General features: G+C 39.6%; 1 protein-coding gene across 1 annotated transcript in view; it reads right to left on the reverse strand.

The window, feature by feature from the left end:
- The window catches only part of LOC123507481 (basement membrane-specific heparan sulfate proteoglycan core protein-like), a 35,281-nt gene extending 23,773 nt beyond the window's left edge, over positions 1–11,508 (reverse strand). Inside the window, exon 1 of the mRNA XM_045260391.1 lies at positions 11,429–11,508. The gene's annotated coding sequence lies outside the window, so the exon portion shown is untranslated. The remainder of the gene's footprint in view (positions 1–11,428) is intronic.
- Positions 11,509–14,671: the final 3,163 nt, after the last annotated feature.

Genomic DNA, 14,671 nt, shown 5'->3' on the forward strand with positions numbered 1-14,671 from the left:
CTGAAAATCCTCCTTTTTTTAAATTTGCAAATGCACTTACTAGTTAACAGACAAATAAACACACATAATAACTCACTCACTCGCTCACTCACAGACAAACACGCATAATAACTCACTCACTCGCTCACTCACTCACTCACTCACTCACTCACAAACAAATAAACCAATAGCTGTGCGTGTGTGTGCGTGTGCGTGTGCGTGTGCGTGTGCGTGTGTGTGTGTGTGTGGAGGGTCTTGTCGTGCATCGTATCTCATGTATCAGCAGCGGGTACTGGGTCCGTTTGGGGCGCCAAGGGATATATCCTCCGTGTTTCTCTGTTGCTCTCAGTCAGACGGAGTGTTTAGGCTCAGATGAACCATTCTCTCTCTCTCTCTCTCTCTCTCTCTCTCTCTCTGGTTTAGCCTTTCTTACTCTCTTCCTCTTTTCATCCTTTTGCCTTTGTTTGTCTGTTTTTTTTATCCGTGTATCTGTCTGTCTGTCTCTCTCTCTCTCTCTCTCTCTCTCTCTCTGGTTTAGCCTTTCTTACTTTCATATTGTTTCTCTCTCTTCCTCTTTTCATTTTTTGCCTTTGTTTTTGTCCGTCCGTCCGTTCGTCCTTCTCTCTCTCTCTCTCTCTCTCTCTCTCTCTCTCTCTCTCTCTCTCTCTCTCTCTCTCTCTCTCTCCGTTTCTTAAAAAGTTGAGGTTTTAGAGCACTGTTTTCCAAAGCCACCAGGAGAAAAGCTAATGAGTAAAGTGATGGAGTGGTTTAGTCTCCAGTACCTCCTGTGTAACTTTCCACTCTGTCAAGCCACGTGGGATGCTTCAAATAGCAGGTACCATTGATGTCACCGAGTAATTAGTACACAGTAATTGGAGATGGGAGTTTGGCAGGCAGGAAACAAGGAAAGTTCTGTAGAAGATAGTGAGTGAGAAGGGATGGATGGGAAGAAGATAAGATGAAAGGAAGGAAGGAAAGAAGAGATGGAATAGAAAAAGGAAGAGGGAAATTTAGATATACTATAGGAGCCAAGGAAATATGAGACTGATAAGTGAAGAAGTGAAGCAAATAGAAAGAATGAAGAAAAAATTGAAAGAAAGGAAAGCTACACTCAACTTTCACTTAGCAAAGACACTAACACTAAATCATCTACTCACATATAAACTACACCCTTTACAATGACAGACGACAGCCAAACCACCAAACATATGCTGTACCTTCCCTTAGCAAACCTTCCTTTTAAACACCATGAACTATGAGAGCCAAGGAAGAAAATACTGGGAGAAAAAATACTGGATGGTAATGTTTAGTGTGTTTTGGAAGGGATCATTACGAGGGAGTGGGAGTTTGAGTTTGGAAGTTTGTCAATTAAAGGCAAGAAGAGGTATCAAGGTAAAGATGTGAAGAGAGGAGGTAATGTAATGAAGGAAAAGGAAAAATGGTAAAGCACAATCAGAGGAGGACGTGTTAGACTGCAATAATACAGGAAAAAATAGGGTTAAGAATAATGGGTGGAAGGGGAGGATGGAAAAAATGTAAGGGAATGAAAGTAAAGGAAATGAGATACGGGTTTGTGTGAAATATGATGTTGATTTAACAGTGCACAGTGTTGAAGATATGAGTACTGTTACTACTGCTACTGCTACTACTACTACTACTACTACTACTACTACTACTACTATTATTACTACTACTACTACTACTATTACCACCACCACGACCACCACCACTGTCACCACTACCACTGCCACAACTACAACAACATACATGAAGACTAACATCACGTAACATCCCAACCAGCAAAAACAACACGAACACTGAAAAGAAGAACTTAAATCTCTAGTTTCTCCTTCGTAAATATCTCGAGTAACTTCTTAAACCAAGACAACACCTGACCTGGCAACCTGAGCCTCTCCTGAACTCTTCCCTTCGCTTCCCACTTTAAAAACACTCCTTTGGTTAATGCTCTGCCATAAATCACACCAACAGATTCCTTCGTTCCCTCACACCTCTCGTTATTTCTGAGTTTTGTAGTTGTTTTACGTCCTCTGTTGAAAAAGAGTCGAGGTTATGTTTCTGTTTATTTAGCATTGTTTTGTTTCCTTTCGTGTGTTTTTTTAAAGTCCTTTGCTACTTATAAGGTGGAAATCACAATTATATTAAGATTTTTCTATTTATTTTCACTTCATTCCCCTTCTTTCGTCTATTTCCATCTATTATATTCCCTATGGTAGTAAGAGACTGTACGTTCTCTCAGTTATAATGAAGTTACAATCACAGTGAGTTTCATCATTTTACACTTAATTTCGCTTTTCCTCGTGTGTTCTCTCCATCATATTCCCTTTTAATTTAAGTCTCACTAAGGAATATTATCTTAAAACACATAATATTGTTTTGTGAGGGACATTTCTCGTATATTTTCAGCCACTCTCTGTTTTGGCTCTAATAAACCTATCTGTCTGTCTGTCTGTCTGTCTGTCTGTCAGTCCTTTGATGTGTGGAGGGCGTGACAAAACGTGATAGTTGATAGAGTATTAGTGGATCAGAGGATATGAAACTAATGGACAATAGTAAACACTGTGGGAATAACTCTCTCTCTCTCTCTCTCTCTCTCTCTCTCTCTCTCTCTCTCTCTCTCTCTCTCTCTCTCTCTCTCTCTTTTCAGTCTCACATTTACCACTCTCTAGAGTACCTCCTTTTCCTTGCCTAAAATATTTACCTGCAGCTTCTTTTCCTTCCTTCAAACATTTACATAATTTCTCTTACTCTCTGTAGTCCCTCCCTGCCTCCCTGTCCCTCGCGCTTTCCTCATCCTCTCAGTCCTGCCTCTTTTCCTTCTTACGCTCTTACACTCTCCTCATCCTCCTTTTTAGTGAATAGTGGTTCTGTGGGTCTTATCTTTGCCTCTCTTTGGTAAGTCGCCAAGGGAACATAAAGGAGGAACCACCACCAGCAGATCTATTGGCTCTTTCCAAGCATAATTAATGTCTTGTTGTTATTTACACTTTGTATTTTCTAGTGTTCTTTTTCCATGGCCAGGACTGCACATGCTCCCACACGCTTCACTCTCTTTCCTTCCCTCTCTCCCTTTCTTCCTCTCTTTTCCTCGCTCCACTCAACACCCAAACCGGCTCAGCAACCACCGTAAACACCTCCACTTCTCATCCACTTCTTTCTGTTCCACGCTTAAAACTTTTTCTCCACTCCTTCCTTATCATTGCTTCGTGCCTCCAGCTTCCCTTATCTAATCCGTAAATCAGGGCTTCTTTGCTCTACACTTTCTTTGTCTGTGTCTGTGTCTCTCTCTCTCTGTGTGTGTGTGTGTGTGTGTGTGTGTGTGTGTGTGTGTGTGTGTGTGTGTGTGTGTGTTTCTGCTGCCATTTACTTCTCCCTTGTGTTGAGGGTTCGTTTTCCTTTCATTCCTTCTTTCCTTTTGTTTTTGAGTTTCCAAATGGTTGCGTTTTTCTGTTGATAGTGTGTGATAATTGTTAACTTGTCCATTACTATTGTCAAACTATCAAACTGTCACTAGGAAACTATTTGTAAGCTACTCAACTCTCACTAGAAAGCCATTGTACGACTTAGACTATCGCCAGAACCATGAACACTTCCCTGAAAGCCTTAACACCCACTGGATCCTGTTAAAAAGTATTGGAATGTTTATAAACTGTCAATGATCTTCTCTGGCTCCCCTTCTAATACACTTACCCTTCCCAGTCCTGCCTTTTTCTCGTATACGTATCAGTAGAATTCATCAGGGCTCTTTATTTCCCTCATGTAATCAGGTATGGATGTTTATTTCCGTTTATGGATGTCCTTGGCGTGTGTTTATTGTCATCTCTCTCTCCTGACGTACGTGCATTAAGTTTTGTTCACTTGCATTCACTTCAAGCTAAGATTATCGTACTCTTCATTCCCAGGTAAGTTTCGAGGCGTCACCTTGAATCGTGCCATTAGAATCACTATTTCCTGTCCTCCCTCCGGTGTTCTAAATATTCTGTAACATTATTTTCTGAAAGTTATTTCGTCTCTCCCTTCCGCTTGTCGATAAATACTGACTACTATCTATCTTTCGCTCTTTCTCTCCCTGTCTATCTCTCTCGCTTGCTTGTTTCTGTTCGTATCTTTCTCAGCATCGAGTTTACTTCCTTATTACTTCTGCATCTCTCATCCCATCTCATATTTCACGATAACTGGTAAGCTCTCTCTCTCTCTCTCTCTCTCTCTCTCTCTCTCTCTCTCTCTCTCTCTCTCTCTCTCTCTCTCTCTGTTACATACTTCCGTCTCACTCCTTCAACTTATTTGCCTACATGTGAACAAAGCTGCGGCCTCAAACCTTCTCTTCTTCTTTTTGTTTTGTAGGATGTACGAATTCTCAAGGGTAGAGTGGTGAATGTACTTCCCGTTCTAGTGATTTTTTTCCTTTTCTCGCGGCTTGTACCACCCCGAAGAACAAGGCAGTGACAGCAACAAGGACAAGGGCAACACGAAAGGGATCTAGGGAATTAGCTTTGTTCTACCTTTGATTATTCTTTCCCCGTTTTCTTTTCACCGTGCTTTCGTCTTGTGTGACCCAGAACACGGTGACGATGATAGTAAGAGGAGGAACTGGTAAGAAAACTAAGATAAAACGAAAAACAGCAATAAAAATGGTAATGAGAGTATGAATTAGTTATTTTTATTCAGAATTTTCATATTTGAGAGTGCAAATTGACCTGTTTTTTTTTTTTTTTTCTCTCACGTTTTGTTTTCCAGCTTCATTAAATCTCCTTGATGCAAAAAACCCCCCAAAAAATAAAGACCACCAACATTAAGAAAAGCTCAGTTCCTCATCACGATCACTCAGGTACTCAACACAACTTTATACCAGCAAATTAATGAGAGACCTCGCTTTTCTATGCCTTCCCGGCCTTTTAATTTGGAGGAAAAACTTGAGGCAATAAATTTCCTCCTTTCGGTCTCTCTTCCGTACCCTGGCGGAGGAAGTTTTTGGGCGGACGCGAAGAGAGTGGTGTGGTGGAGGCGAGGGAGCGGCGGGTACAACAGGATTAAGATGGGAGACCTGGGTTTAGTGATCGAGGCGGGAGAGATGTGGAGAAGTTGTGGAGATGGTGATACGTGGTGGAATGAGGATGTGGAATGATTAAAGCAAGTGGCTCTATAGAGGAAGTATTTGCTAGTACTGTAAATGGGATGGGAGATAAGATAAGGCAGATAGAGATCACAGGTGAGAGATTGAATAAACCAAGAGCTTCGTATGGTAATTAATTCACAGGTAAGGCTTCACAGGTACGCAGTGGTGTTCCAGATGGCATTAATATATACGAAACGCTAGAGTACCGTTCACGTGTTGAAACTTACGTTCAGGTAGCGAGGCGACTAATTAATGGCGACTCAGGTAATCTGCTGGCTTGATTGTGTTCCTGTGGTCTTTGTTAAGGATACCAAGAACTAATTAGCGTTAGGTACCAGTCTTAGCTTGAGGGTTGTTTTTTGTTCTTTTAATGTTCTATTTTAACCTTTTGAAGAATTTATTGTGTATGTCATTCGTTCTGTGGTTTCTTTCGTGTTTTCAAGGATTCTTTCGTGGTTCTCTTGATAGTTTGATATCTTTTTAGTACGTTTTATTAATATTTTCACAGATTTTGTATGGTTATTATGAGTTTTCTCTGTGTTTTCATGGATATTATAAGTTTACAAAGTTTTTTTTTTCATTGTTCTCTTGATAATCTACGTATTAATAGGAATTGTTAATATTTTCAAGGATTTTCCATCGCTAAGTGTTTTCAAGTCTGTTTCTTTATTATCCCAGTGATAGTTTGGTATATTCTAGTGGGTTAATGGTGTTTTCAAAGGTGTTTTAGTGATTATGGGTTTTCATTGCTGCTTTAATGAAAACACGATGGTCTAACAGGTTGTGGTGAAAGTTATTGGTAAGTCAAAAAGAATTTCTAGAATATCATAGAGATTTACGTTTGTTTTAATGATTTTGACAGTTTAAGAGCCTTTAAGTGAAAGTTATTGGAAGCTTTGAAGTGTTTTCTTTCCTGTTTTCATGAGTTTATTGACAGTCTCAGCCTGCAACGGAAGGTATTGAAATTTTCCAAGAGATTTCCTGTTTGTATGCTGTGTTATTATGATGCATCTTGATCTGAACACACCAACCACCACCAGACGTCACGAGAATCACCACCACCACAACCATCACCACCACCACAATTACCACCACCACCACAACCATCACAACCAGTGCAGTCCCGCTCGTATAAATACATGTGAAACGAGGCATTCTTTCTCCGTATACTTGTAAACCTTTGTGGATTTCGTGGCGTTAGGAGAAAGTGTCTTATTTTTGGCACACGTCTCCGGATCCATCGTAGACTGCAATCACGTGTTCCTCGCCTACGACTCACGACTCACGACTCACGAATCACGACTCACGGTTCACGGTTCCTAGAGGTTCTTATTGAGGTGCAGTGAGATTTCTTAGCTCCACTGAGTCTTTCTGAGGCGTTTTGCTGGAAGGTTGACAGGGAAACATAAATACAGCGACTGACTTGCTTCTTTATATACATGCATGCACCCACCCACCCACCCACACACACACACACACACACACACACACACACACACACACACACACACACACACACACACACACACACACACACACACACACACACACACACACACACACACACACACACACACACACACACACACACACACACACACACACACACACGCACACACACACAGAGATGGAACCGCATGAGTAAATACTAATCCTTCTATTTCATTGAGACAGACAGACAGACAGACAGACAGACAGACAGACAGACAGACAGACAGACAGACAGATAGACAGAAAGAAAGACAGGCAGACAGACAGACAGACAGACAGACAGACAGATAGACAGAAAGAAAGACAAGCAGACAGACAGACAGACAGACAGACAGACAGCCATACATACATACATACATACAGACAGACAGACAGACAGACAAACAGATAGACAGACATACATACAGACAGAAACACAGACAGACAGACAGACAGACAGGTAGCCAAACACACCCAGACACACACACACACACACACACGCACACACAAATACTGGGCTATCATTTCCATTGCCAGAGAATAACAATTATGATCTAACAACATTTTGGCTCTATATATTTAACTCTACATTAATACCACCACCACCACCACCGTCATTACCACCACCACCACCACCACCACCACCACCACCACCACCACCTCCACCACCACCACTCCACGGCTATCAATCATAATAATGCATAAGGCTGATTTTTATTCATCTGAAGCGAGGAAGGGAATAAAATAGTTGGGTTGAAATACAATAGACACAGGACCATAAAGGAAAAAAAATAATATTACCACTGCCTGTATTAAATGATAGAGAGAGAGAGAGAGAGAGAGAGAGAGAGAGAGAGAGAGAGATCCTAGACAACGGGGCATGAGGACGTTTAACCATGTCTCTCTCTTTCTCTTTCTCTCTCTCTCTCTCTCTCTCTCTCTCGTTTCTCATCCGCTTCTGACGCGCCTTCAGAATTATTCCTCCTCCTTCCCTTCCCTTCCCTTCCTCTTCCTCTTCCCTTCCTCTTCCCTTCCTCTTCCTCTTCCTCTGCCTCTCCTTTCTTGTTCATTTCGTCTTACTTCTCATTTTCCGTCTCATCCTCTTCCTCTTTCCCTGCACCAGTTTCTCTTACTTTCCCTCCCTTCTCTCTCCCTCATTTCTCTCCTTTTCCTCGTCTTCGTCTCTGTAGCTCTTTTTAATGTTTTTCTTCCTTCTCCTCCTTCTCGTCCTCTTCCTCCTTCTTTCTGTTGTTTCAAATTGGACACTCTTCTGAAACTGGGAAGGAAAATCACTACCCGTGTTTATCCCACTGGTTTACTGAACGCACTCACACGCAGACACACGCACCCACGGACACACTCACGCAGTCTAACAAACATGTCAGAATATGAAACTGGATATGAAAGTCAACAATGAAAGCTGCATCATTTCTGTGTGTTTTGTTTCGTATATTTTTTGGGTCTGTGAATTTATTGTTGCTACTTTTTTCATTAATTCTGTGAGCACAAAATGTCAGGAATATAATGAAATATTGACATATCTCGTCATTACCGCAGAGAGAGGCGAAAAAATTAAGCCTGAATGACAATATTACCACGAGCACCGCGAGCCAAGGCAAGTTATGAGAGAGAGAGAGAGAGAGAGAGAGAGAGAGAGAGAGAGAGAGAGAGAGAGAGAGAGGGAGGGTGAATCTGCAAACACAATAAATGGTAATTGAAAGATAGATAGAAAGTTCGATAAATAGGTATGTAAATAAATACATAGAAAGTAAATGAATAGATAGATAGATAGGTGGATGAATAGAGAGAGAGAGAGAGAGAGAGAGAGAGAGAGAGAGAGAGAGAGAGAGAGAGAGAGAGAGAGAGAGAGAGAGAGAACAGAACCGACAAATACGCGAAATGAAAATATGGAATGGAGAGAAGAGAGAAAAAAATGGAAAAAAAAATGAAAAATGGGGAAAAGGAAACAAAGGGCGGTGAAAGTGCAGGAAATAAAAGATGCAAACGAAATTTTACTCTCTGACAAGGAACATTAAGAGATAAAATGTGGGGAATAAAATAGTGATAGAAAAGGAAAAGGAAATACGAAACGCTTCAATGCTTTCAGTAGACCTTGCCTGTATATATGTATGTATGTATGTATGTATGTATGTATGCATGTGTGTCTTTATTTCCAAAACTTTTAGCAACATCTTCTCTGTAATACTTTCACCAGGCACTAATGGAAGTTGTTGGGGTTTTCAAGGGTGTCTTCACGGCTGTGTTGATAGTTCAGTGGTTGTTGTGTGAGTGGTTGAGGTTTTCCAGAGTTAAGTTAAAATTATCGAGGTTTTCTTGGTTTAAATGAAAGGTTGTTGCGGTTTTCAAGGGTTTTTCATGGCTCTGTTGATAGTTCCAGTGATTGAGGTTTTCCAGAGTTAAGTTAAAATTATCGAGGTTTTCCAGGTTTAAATGGAAGGTTGTTGGGATTTTCGAGGGTTTTTTCATGGGTCTGTTGACAGTTCCAGTGGTTGTTGTGTGAGTGATTGAGGTTTCCCAGAGTTGAATTAAAATTATCGAGGTTTTCAAGGTTTAAATGGAAATTAATGACATTTTCTAGTTCACTGTTATGATTTTGGTGATTCTAATTGAAATTATTGCGTTTTATTAGTTATTTTTTTGTGATTGTTTATGATTTTGATGATTCTAACACAAGTTATTGGGTTTTCAAGAGTATTTCTATTATTCTAATGATTCTAGTGGAAGTCATAGTGATTTACGATGTATTTCATAATTGTAGTCGTTAAAATTTAAGTTATTGCATCTATCAAGAGTAATTTAAGATACTAAAGAAAGTTTAATAAGAATCCTGTATTGTTAGTGTCTGTATCAAGAGTACATATGTATCAGTAGCTGTATCATTACTTACAGAGAAAGAGGTACACAAATAAACAGATATAAGTTGATATAGGTATTGGTAGGTATAATGGTGAATGCACTAATGGATAAATAACAGGGAATACAGGTACATATATGATAAAAGACTCATGTGTCAATCAAGCTATCAAGCCTCAGTGGTCACGTAGACAGACAGGTGGCCAGGTAAATGCATGAATAAATAGATAAACAAATATTTCACTAGATAAATCTGTGAATGAAAGGAGGGAATGAATAAATAGATGAGTAAGTAAATGAATGAATAGATAATGCACAATAAATTAGACAGATAAATAGATAAATGAATAAATGAATCGATAAATAAATGAAGGTCTAAATGCGCAAAGAATCAACAAACACAGACACACGCTGATGAAAGATGGAGGCCTCTGTTTTGAATCAGTCACTTCCATATCTGTGTTTTCTTGACTCGATAAATAAATAGAGAGTCTCTAGTGTTGATAATAAAAAGATGCATGAACCAATAGACAGATCAGTAGATAGATATATTAATGCAATAGATGAAGGCTCTCACACAAACACACGCACACACTAATGGAAATATAATACATAGACACACAGACACACACACTAAAGGAATATAATAGATAGAGTGTCAATGATAAAGAGATCCATGAGCCAATAGACTGATCAGCTGCTAGTTAGATAGATTAATGCAATAGACGAAGATTCTCACACAAGCACACACACACTAGCGGAGATATAAATAGTGTCGATAATAAAGGGATGCATGAAAGAAAAGACAGTAGTGGATAGTTAAATAGGTTAATGCCACAGACGAAGGCTCTCGCACAAACACACGCACACACACACACTAAAGAAAATTGCAATGATAGAAATGACAGTGTTAAGAATAAAACTCAGGCAAAGGAAACACGCCATGTCCGTGAAAAATTAAAACCGTACCTGACAGACTACTGAATAATGTGGAAAGTAATGCACGAAGACGCACGGAGACAAGGACACAGAGGGAAACAAAAGTCTCGGCTGTGGAAAGCAACTCCACCTTGACATAAACTAGACAAATGGAGACAAAAATGAAAGAAAGAAGAATAGAAACATAAAAAGCACTAAAGGAAGGTGAAAAGAGATAACGAAAGGTACAGGGATAAAATAAATAATTACTCTGATAATAAAACTAAATAAGATAGATAAATTTATACGAAGAGAGACTTACTGGTAACAAAATCTAAAATTCTATTCATTGGTAAAGAGATCACGCACAAAATAGATAAATGACGAGAAGCAAGGCACCATAACAACAAAATAAAGGCTCTACACGTTCTAGGTAAACTACTAAACACACACAGAATAGATAGATAAAGATAATCAGTACTATAACAGCAAAATAAACGTTCGACTCGTAGATAAACTAATAATAATAAAAATAGGCAAGAAACTATTAAAAAGACACAATAACAACAAAATTAAGATTAAATTCGTAGATAAACCTGTAGTAACAAACATAATAGTTAGATAACGATCCCTTTCACTGACTGCCCCCCTCTCTCTCTCTCTCTCTCTCTCAAGGCCATGTTAAGGCTATTGTCACACCTCACTCGCTTCTACTACATTACTGATTATTAGACGGTATTACTTGCTACGTGAATTAACTCATGCGAAGAAAGTAAAAATAATTAGAAACAATAAGGCAATAACATAATAAGAACTTCGATTTGAATTTCGTTATTAATTATACGTGAAATATGTGCTTTTTACTGAACACAACACCACAACACAGCATTTCCATTGAGCTTGAGTTGCTGCCTTACCGTACAATGGCCAGCAACACAATTACACGAAACACAATACCTTTTCACAGCACAGTGTTTCTCTTTGTAATGTACCTCCCACATGTTAAATTCCCGACACTTTGCCTGTAGTAGAAGTGAGAGAACGTACACTCACCTAAAAATACTGAAGGGGCGTCGGAACTGAGTGATCCAGGCAGGACAGCGCAGCGATGTACCTTTCCCTCTGGCGGTTCAATATACACTGGCGCTCTGTCCGGGTTTCTCAGCCTGTGTCCTCGCCCTTATCCTTCAGCCCCTCCCTACCACCACCACCACAACCACCACATTCTCTACCACTACCACTGCCACTGCCACATGCTAATCAAAGGCGCCCTGCGGTGACGTTTAAAGGCTAAAAGGACGGGTATCAAGGAGTTGTTTCAAGTCTTACCTGAATATTTACCTAAATTACCCAACTTTTTGCAATCTCCCTGCTTGTGTCTCGTCAGGAGAGGCGTTTCCAGTTGGCTCTTTTTCGTGTTTTTGTCCTAACTGAAGTTTTTGATGCGTAAAGAAGAGGAGAACAAGGAAAATTACAAGAGAAGAGAAGAGGGGAAGGAGGATGCACACACACACACACACACACACACACACACACACACACACATACAAACTATAAAATAATCTAACTTTGGAGGCTGAATATCCCCAAAATTTCGACAGAACATGGGGTTACTAAAAGAAAAAAAATCCCGGAAATTCCTGTGATATAAACCACGACAAGCCACAAGAGAGATGGGAATTTTTTACGGTGTTCCTTAGCAGGTGAGGAAAAAGATTGTATTTCCTTAACGCCATTGTGAATTAGAGGCAAAAGAGATGAAATGAAGGTTATGTTCGTGTTTGTCGTTGTTTGTGGCTTGCCCTAATTGGGAGAGGAAGATGTAGGTGCCTTCAGAGAGAGAGAGAGAGAGAGAGAGAGAGAGAGAGAGAGAGAGAGAGAGAGAGAGAGAGAGAGAGAGAGAGAGACTATTCTACTAACCAACCAACCGAGAAACAAACACACGAACAGACACAAAGGAAGACAGACGGACAGACGGACAACCAGAAACGAGAAGGGGAGAAAAAGAAAAGAAAAAAGAAAAGAAAAAAATATATATCTTCAGTTTTCTCAGCAGGTTTCTCCACGCGTTATTGTCGTTTTTTCTTTTTTTTCCCTTTTTTTTTTACCTCATCATCCTCTCCCACTCTCCCCCATCTCTCCCCACCTCTCTCTCTCTCCTTCTCTCCCAGGCGCCGCGGAAACAATAGCAAGACTGTCCCGGGATAGACGCATCGTAGAAAACCTCCAATACCGACTGAAATACCGCGTCCGTCAGAAAAAAATGAAAGAAAATAATAATAGGAAAATAAAAAGGAAAAATTTGTCTCTATCTTGAAGGGAATATGAAGAGATGCGACTCAAGAGAAACGGCAAATATTGTAACGTTAGAGAAAGAATATGAGGAGGAAGGCGAGATGTTGTGATGTCTTCGTATCTTTGCTGTTATGAGAGAGAGAGAGAGAGAGTGTAATGCAGTTTTCTTTCTCATCTATTTCACTTTTCTGTTCTGTGCATTGTCACGTTAGAGAAGAAGTATGAGGAAGGTGAGATGTTGTGATATCTTCGTATGTTTGTTGTTATGAGAGAGTGTAATGCAGTTTTCTTATTTATTTCACTCTCCTATTCTTCTTAACTTAGCGTGCTTCCAACCTCTGTATTGTCACGTTAGAAAAGAATATGAAAAAGGCGAGACGTTGTGATGTCTTGATATCTTTGTTGTTATTAGAGAGAGTGAGATAGAGAGAGTGTAATGCAGTTTACTTTCTCATCCATTTCACTTTCCTGTTCTTCCTAACTCCTTTGAAACCTCATTTGGTAAACTTCTCTTCCTAATTTCTTTCTCTCTTCTACTTTTCTTAATTCTTTTTCAACATATCTCTCGTCTCTCTTTAGTTTATCTCTCGTCTCTCGTCTCTCTCTCTCTCTCTCTCTCTCTCTCTCTCTCTCTCTCTCTCTCTCTCTCTCTCTCTCTCTCTCATCCCTCTCCCTCCCATCTTTTCTAAATAAAAGCGTTAAAGAGACACAGTGACCTCTTCCAGCTTGCCTTGTGTGTGTCTTCTGGTTACTGGCTTCCTTTCTGCTTCCCTCACTTACTTCTTCAAATAGAGAATGAGATAGAATAGAGGACGTGTGGGCGAGTTCTTGTATCTTCCTTTATAATTCCATGTTTTTGGTTGCTGTTTTTCCCCTTTATTTACTTCTATGCATTGAGATTGAAGTGAGATAGAATAGAGGACGTAAATTGAGAAGAATGAGATAGATTAAAGGACGTGTGGGCGAGTTCTTGTATCTTCCTTTATAATTCCATGTTTTTGGTTGGTGTTTTTCCCCTTTATTTACTTCTATGCATTGAAATCGAAGTGAGAAAGGAAAGGTGTGTAAATTTAATGACTTTCTGTGATTTCTCATGCGTTTTTTTTTTCAGCTGACGATTTGTTTCTTAGTTTTTGCTTTTTTTCGTTTTGTTCGCTGGCTTGTATTAACTTCAATGTCCTCTTTGTTCTTAAAATCGTGACAGGTGTGAGATAAATGAATAGAGATGATGTGTATGTAGGCAGGCTTAGTGTCTTGTAGCTTCCCTTTCCTTTAATGTATTTGCGCCCCCACATGCTGTAACTCAAACAGGCCACGTGGTGCATAATATTAGTAAGATCAGATGGACGGTAATGGCACAAGTTTAGTTCACTTTTAATGGTCTGAGCGCGCTGCGGAGCTCACTAAGGAGGCTTCGATTCCATTCCTGATACACGTTCTCATTAAAACGCTCAGGTGTGTGGCGGTACCTGCAAATTATCTCTGTGAAATAGACTATAATGTGCAGGATATGAAGCTTCATTTCACAACTACAAATAAAAGCATTTATATTGTCAAAATTAAGAATTGTTGCTCATTTTACTATGAGAACTTTAGAATTCAAATATAAAATGTGCTTCCTTTATTATATTTTGAGATTCCTTGCTTCTTTTCCTTCCATTGTTCACTGTTCATTAACCCCTTCAGTACTGCGACGCGTTTCCCTATTCATTCTCCTTACTATTTGGTGATCCTATACAGCTTCAGAGACTTATGTGGGGGATTAAGATAGTGAAAACCTCCATAGACCCTTAATAATGTAAAATGAAATGGTCTAACTGTGTACAAATCTCATGGTAAAAAGGCGTCCCAGTATTGTAGGGTTAAAAGTATGTAGTTTAGTCATAAAATAATTTAGTAACGAGGATGTAAAAAATCTCAGTAACAGAAACAATAAGATACTTTTATGTAAGAGGGAAGTACGGCCAAGGGGAACAAAAACTGTAATTAATAAAAAAAAAA

Source organism: Portunus trituberculatus, chromosome 22 (assembly GCF_017591435.1).
Source record: "Portunus trituberculatus isolate SZX2019 chromosome 22, ASM1759143v1, whole genome shotgun sequence".
NCBI classification, from domain to species: domain Eukaryota; kingdom Metazoa; phylum Arthropoda; class Malacostraca; order Decapoda; family Portunidae; genus Portunus; species Portunus trituberculatus.